Genomic DNA, 12095 nt, shown 5'->3' with positions numbered 1-12095 from the left:
TCTGTTTAGGTCTCTTTCATGGATTTCATTTCTTTCCTATGTGGGATATTTTTTGTTTCCATCATTTTTCTAAACTCATCTATTGTTTTATCTGTGTCTTCTTTAATATCTTGAATTTTAAGCATCATTTATTTTTGTACCTGACAGACTATTTTCTCTATAGCCATTTCCACTTGTTTTTTCACTTCTGTTGCTATCATTTCAGAAAGTTCCAGTGCTTAACTTCCAATTTCCTCTATCTCATTGTGTTCTGGGCTCGTCTTGGGTGGTCTGGTGGTCTGGGGTTGCATTTTGCTTCTGTGTCTTGTCATTTGCTATTTTCTCTTTTTAATTTTATTTTGTTTTCTATGTTGGTGCTTGCCAATTTCTTATGATAGATGGTTTTATCACTAGTATCAAGGCTTCCCCAGGAGAACTCTGTTTTTCAGGGTTGTCCTCTAGATATAGGTGGTTCTTTATAACTACCCCAAGAAGCTACCTTCCCAATTTGTAAAGGATGAAAAGTTACAGTTTGATTCAGAATCCAACATTTTGGTACTGGGCTGTGGTGATTATGACCCTATACAATCACAGTGTTATCATACAGGGGAGAAAAACTGATTATAACAAGTCTGATATCCTGGATAAAGTAGTACAGTTAGTATAATAATTATTTCAAGTACAGCTTAACTACTGACAAACTGTGGTAACCATTAACCTGTTACCTCTGACTATAGGAGCAAAGTCTATTTATATAACAAAATCAAACATATGTCATGCACTTGTATGCATTGATTTTCCCCTTTGTGGAGTGATTTTCCCCTTTGTGAGGGGGAGGGTTAAGATGGGTAGGGACAGGATAGAGTGATGAATGAGGTCAAATATAGTAGAGTCAAGGTTGGAGGTCAAAGAATGATCACCCAAGTTTTGGGAAACTGGAGAACACAGGAGTAAAAGAATGAAATAGAGTGCAAAGGAGTAATCAGAAAGGGAAGGGACAATGTTTATTCACTTGGAAGTATAAACTTAAGAAGTAAGTGAAGAAAGAGAGAAAGAGAGTCAATAGAAGAACATGAAGAGGAAAGGTAAGAAACCTAAACAGTGAAAAAAGAAGGAAGAAAGAGAAGGAGAGTGAAAAGGAAAAGAAACAGAGAAAAAAGAGCAGAGAAAGAGAGGAGAGAAAAAGAAAGAGAGAAAGAGAAAAAAACCAAAAGCAAAACTAACCACAAAATATAAAATGAAATGAGATGACATCCAACCAGCCAGGAAAGGGCTAGCCAATCAAGGGAGAATAAAAGTAGTAAAATACCTCTGGTGTTTATAGTTCTGTGATATTGTCCATGTCAGATCCCAGAAATGTGTTGTGTACTCCAGCCAAGTTTGCCATGGGAATTTTGCTGGATATGGAGCTGATCTTGGCCTCTGGATATGGATGCTAGGACTGGTCTTCTGTTGGCAGAGTTCTTCAGAGCCCAGCTGCTGACCCTTCACTGCTGCTTCAGACACTTCCATGTTACTGGTCTAGCTGATTACTTCACCCGCCAAAGGCATGTGTGCACTTGTGCATCTGGGACCTGCTATCCTGGGTCTTGGGGTTCTGGTCAGTCTGCCCACCAATGGCCTGTGTGTCCCCACATACCTTGGGCCCAGCTCAGGAGATGATTTTTCTTTTTTTTTTTTTTTTGGTTTTTCTCCGGTACCGGGAACCGAACTCACGACCTTGCGCTTGCCAGGCAGGCGCTTTTTGCCGCTGAGCTAAATCCCTAGCCCCCGAGATGATTTTTCTTTGTGTGTAGATTCAACAAAATCTCCTCATTGCTGCCATTTTGTATTATTTCTGTTAGAAGAATATTCAGTACCTTTTCACAAGATAACATGATACAAGGGGATGAAGGTATGTGTTGATTAAAGGTAAGGTCCCAATTACTGCTCACAAAACTCTCTGTCTCTACTTCTTTTATGTCCACTAGTTCATAATCATCATGAGATAGAGACCTGACCCTCCAAATCTGTTCAATAATGCTAAACCAAGCAAAGCTTCATTTTTTTCTGATGAGATTATATCACTGTTGTTGTTTCAGAAAAGTCCCCTAGTATCCTGTTTAGCACCTGGACACTTAGCACTTAGCCTATGTGTGATGTGATTGTGTCTTCAGTCCCAGCACTCAGATGAGGTGGATTTCAGGCTACAGGAGAGGGGCTAACGAGGTCATTTCCTGCCATGGCCATTTTCCCTAGTGTCATAGGTGGATAGGAACCAGGGAGACAGGTTGGAGTGAGGATGGGGGAGGCTTCCAAGAACACAGTCCATCCCAGGGCTGCTCTGTTCTCTCTCTGCCTTGAAACCAGTGACATCCTTTTCTTTTTTGACAGATGGAACAGCTCTTCAAAATTATTTCCCAGAATAGCTTAGCCTTGGAGTTAGGCATTGATTCATGTATTAATTCAACTGATAATTATGAACTACTGACTATCTGGTAGTCCTTGAACAAATGGCTTAGGAAAAAATGGTGCAAAGAAATAATCGCCTTAAAAGTGCACCCAGCTTAGTAAGAAGAGAAAGAGAGAGAGGGAGAGAGAGAGACAGACAGACACACAGACAGACAGAGAAGGAAGGTAGAGTTGTGTGAGCACTTAGTAGAAAAGTGTGTGGAAAACTTCCTTTCCCTTAAACTCTCAGGGGCTCAGTATGGTGAAGTGTAGATAAAGAGAGCCCCAATCCTGTAGCTAGTGCTGATTGCAACCCCTTTGCACCAACTCCTGGCAGTGAGACATTGGGCTAGTCATTAAACTTTGTTTCACAGCTGTAATATGGGACTTTGCATTTGCCTCTTAGGATAGTTATGAGTACTATTTTTTTTTAGTACTAGGGATTGAACCCTGAGCTACATCCCATCCCTAATTTATATTTTATTTCAAGTCAAGGTCTTGCTAAGTCACTAAATTGCCCAGGCCTGGCTTGAGCTTGTGATCCTCCTCCCATACCTTTCTAGATGCTGGGATTGCCCTAGGCACCACACCTGGCTGGTTATGAGTATTAATGAGGCAGCAAAGATAAAGAGCTATTTGAAAACTTTGTTCAGATGCTTTGGCACCTTTGTGCAGATTAGATGAGTGGAATCAATATAATTTTTACCCAAAAAAGTTTAAGACTTAGGTTTTTCTGAAAGCCACTTTGAAGACAGTCATTATAATGTCACCATCAAATCAGCATCCTCCTAGTGTCACCAACCATTCCAATTTGCTTTGTATTACTCTAGTTTTAGCACTGAAAAATTCTGAATCTGGAGCACTCTGAGTCCTGGGCAAAGCAGAACATTTGGGCTTCTTAGTTCTCTCTCATGGCTCTACAGTTCTGGGGAGTCTATTGGGTTTCTATGATCTCAATGCTGAGGGAACATATTATATTTTTTCTATGTTTGAGTTGGAACCCAGGGCCTCGCATGTGCCAGGCAAGTGCTTTACCACTGAACTTCACCTCCAGCCCCACATTTTTTTTTTTTAATTAAAAAGATATATTTCTGTTTGTGGCTCAGATTCCCTATCTGACAGCTTCTTAGACAAAGCTTGCTTAATGGGACCTCTAAGAAAGTGTGCAGAATGCAGGCTGGCTTTGCTTTTTACCTTAATACACACTTATCATTTTCTCCTCTTTCTCTACAAGGGCCCAAGTGTTAGTAAAAATACCTACACCTTGAGAAATCAATACTAAATTTGATCCAACCGGGTTAAGTGCTCCAGCTGACCTCATCTTAACACATTGTGAAAAATATTTCTATTTACTAAACTCTCAAAAGTCTAAGCAAAAGCTGAAAGAATATGTATTTCTGTATGAAAGAAAGGGAACTCAGAGGGCTAAGTTTAGATAATACCTGAGTCTCTTTGCAGCTAAGTAGAATTTAATAGAGATGCATCTTTGCAATCTTTATGTGTGTTTGGCATGACAATTTATTTTGTTTGTCAGAAATGAATACTTAAGGGGAAAAAGCTTTCAGAATTGTAACAAGAATTTCATATCAGCAAAACCTATTTTGACTTAGTGGCTACTCTTTTTCCATAGTGAAGGATAATTCATGTCTGGTACAAGGTTGCTTGTCCTTGGTTTGCTGGGAAGAATTCTTGAGCATATCTTGGGTTTGTGGTGTACATATTTCCTGGGTGTGCAAATACGGAGAGGTGGCTCTTGCTTATTCTGAATGCTCAGATTCCTCTCTAGCTCAGGGGTGTTGCAGTTGGTCTGGAATGTCTAATAAGACATTCTGGGTTACAAAATGGCAATGGCAACTAAAGAAAACTCAGGGAGAAAAAGGAGAACTTATTTAAAAAAATATAAGGACATTCTAAGTGACCTTTGGCAGTGGAATGGAGCCTTAGGAGGGGAGCAGAGTTCCTGCATGTAGGGACTAAGCCATGTGTCTTGGTTACTTTGCTCTCACTGCTGAAACAAAATACCTGACACCTAGAATTAAGGAAGGAAAGGTTCATTTAGCTCACAGTCTGTGGAGGTTTCATTCCATACTCAGCTGGCTCCAAGGCAGGGTGGCACATGGCAGAGGGCAACCCTTCGTGGTGGCAGAAGACAGCAAAAACAAGAAGAGCAAAAGGGGAGGAGTGGCAGCAAACAGCCTCTTTCTCTCCCTTACATATGCAAACTATCCGCCCTAGAGCGAGTGTAGCCCTCACACCCATAATCCCAGCATTGGATCATGGATCAATCATAAACTCTAGAAGCCTGCCCCATGACTGCATGAGGCTTTGGGGGGACATCCAGACACAAACTGTAGCACCATGCTAGGACACTCTTTTTCTGTCTCTTGTCTCTGCTTCTTTTGGTGTTGAGTTTCACTCTCTTCGTAGAGAACAGCTTTGGGGAGTGTGACTACTAACTCCAAAGGCTGAAATCTTGTGACTTCTACCTACAAAGGATGGACTCCAACAGTAACCGTTCAAAAAAAACTGCAAGTCAGGATTTGATTTGGGCTATGTTAAGCGCCCAACTTTGAATTGTTAAGATCCGGGAGACTTTGTTATTTAATATAAACATGGTAGCAGGGGTCCAACTCTAGATATCGAGGGCACATCCAGTTATCCTATGTGATGCTATCTGTGATGCTCTTAATGATTTTTTCTCTCTGTTATATCACTTAGAGTTGAGGCTGAGTAAATTATTTGACAACCATCCTAAGGAGGACAGATAGTTAGGTAATACATACTGAGGGCATTGTACAATACTATATAGTTAGTAATTGTGATCATGGTCATAGTAAATTTGGTGATAGGATGAGGAAAGGGAAATTATCCTTAAGTGTCAGCTCAAGTTTACTATGGACCCCAGAACAAAGATTGTTGTCTGGCGTATGAAAAATGTTGCACTAAGCTTAGTAGGAGGTCTTGTTTGGCACATCAAATAAGTCTTTTAGGAACCTTAGAACGGTTCTCTCTGTCCTCTGCAAAGACCAGAGACATGTCAGGATATGAATTTTGGTGGAACTATAGTCACATGTTGTAGTCTATTCATTTACTCCTTCTTACATCAAATATGTAATTTTTAAACTTTTATGTCCCAGGACATTTCTAGGAACAGAAAACACATTAGAGACCAGCACACACAAGATCTGTCTTGCCTTGGGCCAATCATTTTAGCGAGGAATACAGACATATAAAATTCAGACATACAGAGACTGGAAGGAACCAGTCTATGCATGAAGTATGTCTTGGGGTGACTATAAGAAAGGGAATGAACTTCGTGATGTGAGAATGGTGGGGAAGGAAAGTTGAATGAGGCCTCTGTGCAGAATAGACATGAACACTTGAGGCATGAGAGGCAGCACCACTCAGGAAGCCAGCTGCATGTGGTCCTCGCAGAAGGAACAGCAATTGCCTCTGCTGCAAGGCAAAGAGCTCAGGTATATGATGAAGCTACAGGAGAGCTGGGGGAGGAGGGACAAATGAGAGATCCCAGCAGTTTGTTTCTCCCTGAAAAGTCATCTTGGTTTTCACGTAGTTGTCTCATCAGTTTAGCCATATGGTGAGCCTAACCATATATTAGCTCCACCCAAATTCACATTACTATTATCATAGGATCATCAATATTAATGAAATTCTCCTGTGTTGCTCAAGGAATCATCATCTGAAAGGAGCACTCCTCAGCATAGAACTCTCAAAAGCCAGTGATTTTCTCAAACAGGGCTTAGGACCCTGTTTGCCTATCTTGTGGGGCCTGGCTAATATGTTGACAGCTCTCCAAACTCTGTAGCCAGTGCTGACCATAAGTGCTGCAAGAATTAGATAAAATACAACCTTCCTGGCACAGTGGTTGGCATGAGGCAGACACTCAGTAAATATAATATCATTTCTACTATTACCAGTTTGGTTTAAAAAAAAAAAAAGACTTGCTCCGTAAATTTTGAGGGTTTTGAAGGCAAGGACTTAGTTTTATTTCTCTGTGAGTCCCAAAATCTTAGTAGAAGATCTAGTGCAGGTCTTCATGAAATGAGTTGTTTTTGAATGAATGGATAGGGGAGGGAAAATGACTCTAGGCAGGCATCTTTCCTCCATGCATCTGCAATCTCCTTATCTGAGTGTGGTCTTTGATGATGCTTGGGAGGAGGTGTTCTAGGGAGTACAGAATGCATTTGTGTTATTTTGCATGCTTGGTTTTCAGTTCCTCTCACAACCATGAAACCTTGATTATTTTGGAGGGGACACTTGTTCCCAGTAGGTAGTACTCTCAGAGACTATTCATGTTTCCAATGGGAAGCAGATGATTAAACACATGCCAATCATTCTATTTCTCTTAGAATAAATTCTTGATTGCAGTGGCATGAAGAGGGAAAAGAGTATGACCTTACTGACCTGGACTCAAGCTCCTTGGAAATGCTGTCTCTGATGGTTAAGCTGAATTGTCAATGTTATTGGCTTGAGAATCCCTTGGTGGATTAGTAATGTGTATTTCTGGGTGTGTCTATGTGGGTCATGGAGGTGTGACCTTAGGGGGGCACACCTGGTCTCTGGCCTCTTCCTCTCTGGCACTTGTTCCTCTGTTCTGCCTCCTGGCCACCATGAAGTGAACATCTTTCCTCTGTCATGATGTTCTGGCCCTGGAGCCAGTCAACCATGTACTGAACCCTCTAAAACCATGAGCCAAATTAAACCTCTTCTCCTTGAAGTCAAAGGCATCAGGTATTTGGTCCTAGTGACAAAAAAGATGACAATACATTGTCCAATATTTCTACCTACTTGGATTCTCAGAGCTAGTTCTTAAACTTTTTACTGAAGTTTTCAGAATTTCTAAGTATCTCTTAAATGCATTTTTGTTTTTCATTATTTCCATCCTTAATTTCCCTTGCCTGCAACCAAAGGCTCTGCATGATTCAGGAGGATTGGGGTGTAAGTCATGAGGTAGAAGCATCACCCATATCACTGAAGGCTCTAGAGTGGAGTTGGTCCCTCCATGGTCTGGGCTTCTGCAAGATGCATCAGGGTGCTTTAGGGAGCCATCCAGCTAGTGTATCAGTTATCTACAATGATATATGTGCAGTTGGGATAGTAGCATGTAGACCAGTAGTTTAAGATTTGTTAATTCACCATTTATGGAGGCTTGATACATACATATTTTGCACTGATTATAATGGACTTTCAACTCCAACTAGCCCGCCCCAGAGCTGGAGCTTCTTTCTCCTGGCTGTATGTCCCCCTGCAGGGTGTACTCCCTGGTTGCCTCTGTACTAGAGTGGGGAGAAGAGGCAGAGCACTACCTTCTAAAAAAGTGCACATTGGGCGACTCAAGGTGTTTTTTTTTTTTTTTTTTTTTTTTTTTTACCACTTTGTGCACGTTTCTAAATGACAGAGAAAGTGATATCATGTTGACTTTGGAGTTATTTATGGACTTTAGCAACTAGGCTAATTCACAGATATGAAACCCATGAGTAATGGGGATTGACTGTGTATGTGCGAGTGTGTATTACTATTAGTATGGATACAGCCTTTTTTGGCTTTTAGGAAACAAGATGCTAGTTGAGTGTGGCAGTTCACATCTGTAATCTCAGCACTGGGGAGGCTGAATCAGGAGGATCAGGAGGTTATGAGTTCAAGACCAGACTGAGCTACATAGTGAGTTCAGGGCCACTTTGGGTTACTTAGTGAGTTCAAGGCCACTGTGGGCTACATAGTGAGACTCTGTCTCAAAAAAATAAGAGCAAGAAGCTACATTGTAAGAAAGACCTCTGGTACAGCCCCACAGTTGTGGAACAGAAGCTGTCTATAGGAACTGAGAGAGGTCCCTAGTCAGTAGCCAGCAAGAAAAGGGGGACAGCTACAAGATGAATTCTGTAACTACCAGAGGGAGGCTGGAGTGGATCCTTCTCGGATGAGCCTGTTGTGACACACAGTTCCAACCATCACCTGGCTGGCAGCATGGGAAGGCCCTGAGCAGAGGCATTAACTATGTTATAAGCCTGGATTCCTGACCCACAAACGCTTAAAATGATAAAGGCTTTAGGGTCTTGAGTTTCCACTGATTTGCTATGCAGCAGTAGAAAAGTAATGCAGGAGGTGAGTCCTTACACATTGCTACCTGGAGACCAGACTCCCTCTTCCAGCAGTCACATCTGATATCTGATTATTAAGAATCCAAGTCAGCAAGCATGGTGGGACATCAGAACATGGATCACCACATTCCAGAAAGTACTAAGTCTGGAAGCCAGAAGAGTGTGGCTATCTGGCAGCCGAGAAATTAAAAAAATGAGATCTGGAAAACCTGGTTAACCAAAGAGGTGTCAAATATAGAGAAATGGTACTAGTCATCTATAAGCTGGGGCCTGGATGGGCAGCTTCTGAAATGAAAGCATATATATAGTTTTGCAAATATTGAAACTCCTTGCATAATTCACTCCTTCCCAGCCTCTCCCCCACCACAAATGTCAACTGAGTGTGTTTTAAGTGTTGAGAAGTTTCTGACCCCTGTGAGAGCAGTATCCTGGTTGCCATGGGAGAAAGTCAAGGGGACAGATGTGGGTGTGTGCATCTTGGTGAGAACTGTTAAGCACACCTGCCCTTCTGTTACATCAGTCCTTTTGGTGAGAAACCACCTCCCTCTTGCCAGTGGACCTTTTAACCCTTTCCTGACACTAATTTCATAAGCAGAAGATGAAAGCAGTGGGTAATGAGCCTTGGAGACTGTCCAAATGGTGGACCTTTGCAGTAAGATAAAAAGATTTTCAATTTACAAGTAACATAATTCTAATTTACTTTTTAAAAGCATACATATGCAGAGGGAAAAAGAAAACTTAAAATCCTTTGCATCAAAACATTCCAGGGTCTATACCTAAGGAGAGGAAATAGCCACGAATTTTATTTAGTCTTTCTCATTTTGCCTATTTTTTGTCCTACATAGGATACTCATGGAATAATGAAAGTTAAAAACCTCATTGTGCATGAAGGAATAGAGAAAATTCTTCCTTGGAGGTCCAGCCCTTCTTTAAGTGTGGGTGTTTGTAGAAGCTGTGACAGGAATCCTGGATCCAGAACTTTTGCTGCCAAGAAAATGAAATAACCTTAAATGTCACTATCAGTGACTTCCCGTTCCCATTCCATCCAAGCCAGAGCCTGTCTGTCCCTTTGCTGTGAATGTTGTCTTCTCATAAGTAGACAATTTCTTTCTCAAACTCAGCTCATGTGCTGCCCATAGAAGCTTGGGATACATTTAGGGGGCTGTCCTCTGGGCTGTCTTAGCCCTCACCTCTGTCACACTTTGCCACATCTCCCTACCCCAGCTTGTCTGTTTTCCCTAGTTAGAGTAGATGTCTTTTGTGTCTATTCCTAGCATCAATACAGAGCTTAAGGGTACCATAGTAAAGCACTCAATAAGTGAGATAAATTTGAGCTTAGCTCTCATTTTGCTTCAGAGTTGAGAATGGAGTCCAGATGTGCTTGGCTCTGCAGAACTAATAGAAAAGGAGCAAACACTGTGCTAAACTCACATGTATGGGCAGGGATTTCTGCATTCTGCAGTTTTCACACCCTGACTGGGGTATGCATGCCAGCCCAAGGGGGGATGATTTACCAAGCTCATTTTCCAAGACTGTTATCCTTCATCTCGACACACTGTTAAAATCATTTAATTATCACTATTTTGCTTTGTCATTATGCAGCTACTGTGATCCATTATTTAGGATTTTCAAGTTTTCTGCCTTCTACCTCCTCAGTGGGGTAGAAGTTGAGGTTTCCTGCGTGATTTGAGTTCTGTGAGTGATACCCACTTGGTATGAGAAATTGGTAGGAATTTCTGGAGTGATTTAGAAGATCAGATATACAGGCTCCACTTTCATTAAGCACTTAATAATGCTCCCCCAGTGCCTTGCTATATTTTAGCCTTTCCTGTTCTGAAAACGTTCTAAGATCATCACCGTGCTGGGATTTGAGTTTTCTCTGTTTGATGCACTCTTTCCCAAAGGCTTTGCTATGACAATTCCTTCAAATGATATCTCTTAGGGATATTGGCCCTGGTTACTAATTTAAAGTAGATTTCTCACAGCCCCTGGCCCCTATATTATTACAGCATCTTGGTCTTCTGTTTGTTTTTCTAATTATAAATGCAATGAAATTTTCTCTCTGTATACATGGGGATTAATTCCAGGGCTCTCTGTACATTCCAAAATTTTTGTACGCTCAGGTCCTTTACACAAAATGGTGCAATATCTGTGTATAACCTATACAATCCTCTCATACACTTTAAATCATCTCTAGGCTACTTGTAATATCTAACACAATGTAAATTACATGTAAGCTGTTGTTATACTACATTTCTTAGGGAATAATGATAAGAAAAAAAGAATCTGTACATGTTAAGTATGGCTGCAGTTTTTTGCCAATTATTTCTGATCTGTAGCTGCTTGAATACATAGGTGTGTATATATAGGAGGACTCAATATATTTTTCTTGAAAAATGTGGAAATACAGCACTATATGAAAGTCTCCTATACTCTTATAATCTTGACATTAATTATGGTAAGATATTTGGTGATCCTTTTCTGATATTTCCCTGTGCATTTAATTTTTTTTTTTACCTTGTATTTGAGGTTTAATTTTTATCATGGAAACTTTCAAACATACTCAAAAGTAGAGAGGATGATATGAGAAGTTCCCATGCATTCATCATCTGACTCAATAATCACCAAGTTTTCATATATCAGGGAAATATGCAATAAGGGAACTTTCTTTATAGCAAAGCCACAACAGTAAGGGTAAGCAGGATTCAGCACTTTGCAGCCCTTAATGAAATAATGGAAGTATGCAATACTGATCAATAGCTGCTACTAAGACCATTCTGTGAAAAGTGGATGGAGAATTTGATGATGGATGGATCAGGATGATGCCTCTTGAACAATGTGTCCAATCTTAGCATCACTAAAAGGGAGAAATCAGATATTATACACCTCTTTATGTGATGCTGTTACTGATACCCAGAAGCACCATGAGGAGGTCTTGCTACAAAGACAAGAGATTACAAGTGCATCCACTTTGACTTACACTTGCAGTTTGTCAGACAAATAAGCCTAGAGATCTGATGGACAGCGCAAGGGCTATTGTTAATATTACATTGTATATTACAAATTTGCTAGAAGAGCAGGTTTTAGGTGTTTTTACTATGAAAGAAAGGGTAACTATGGAAGATGATGGTTGTGTTAAATTGCTTACCTGTAGTGATCATTTCACTATGCATATGTGTGTATATCAGAGCATAAGTATATATATTAAATATCTACAATACAATAACATAAAAGAAATTATACCTAAGTCTAGTAAAGCCTCTAGATCTCATTGACAGTTACAGGAAATATGAGGATTAGAGGGAAATAGTGAACATTATTTTGGATTTGGATAAAAATACTCAAATCGAGAAAGTGGAAAATACTAGCAAAGAATTATAGAGAATAAAATAAGGAACCTCCTGTAGTTGCCTCCTAGCTTTATCCTGTTTATCTTAGTTACTTCCTTATTGCTGGGACAAAATACTTGACACCCACAAGTTAAAGGAGGAAAGGTTGGTTTTAGCTCAGTCTGTAAAGGTTTCCCAAGTCTTCAGTCCATTGGCTCCAAGGGAGGGCAGCATGGCA

The sequence above is a fragment of the Chinchilla lanigera genome, unplaced genomic scaffold (genome assembly GCF_000276665.1).
Source record: "Chinchilla lanigera isolate Chin_1 unplaced genomic scaffold, ChiLan1.0 scaffold00041, whole genome shotgun sequence".
Taxonomy (NCBI): Eukaryota; Metazoa; Chordata; class Mammalia; order Rodentia; family Chinchillidae; genus Chinchilla; species Chinchilla lanigera.
Note: the sequence above shows the minus strand (reverse complement) of the source record.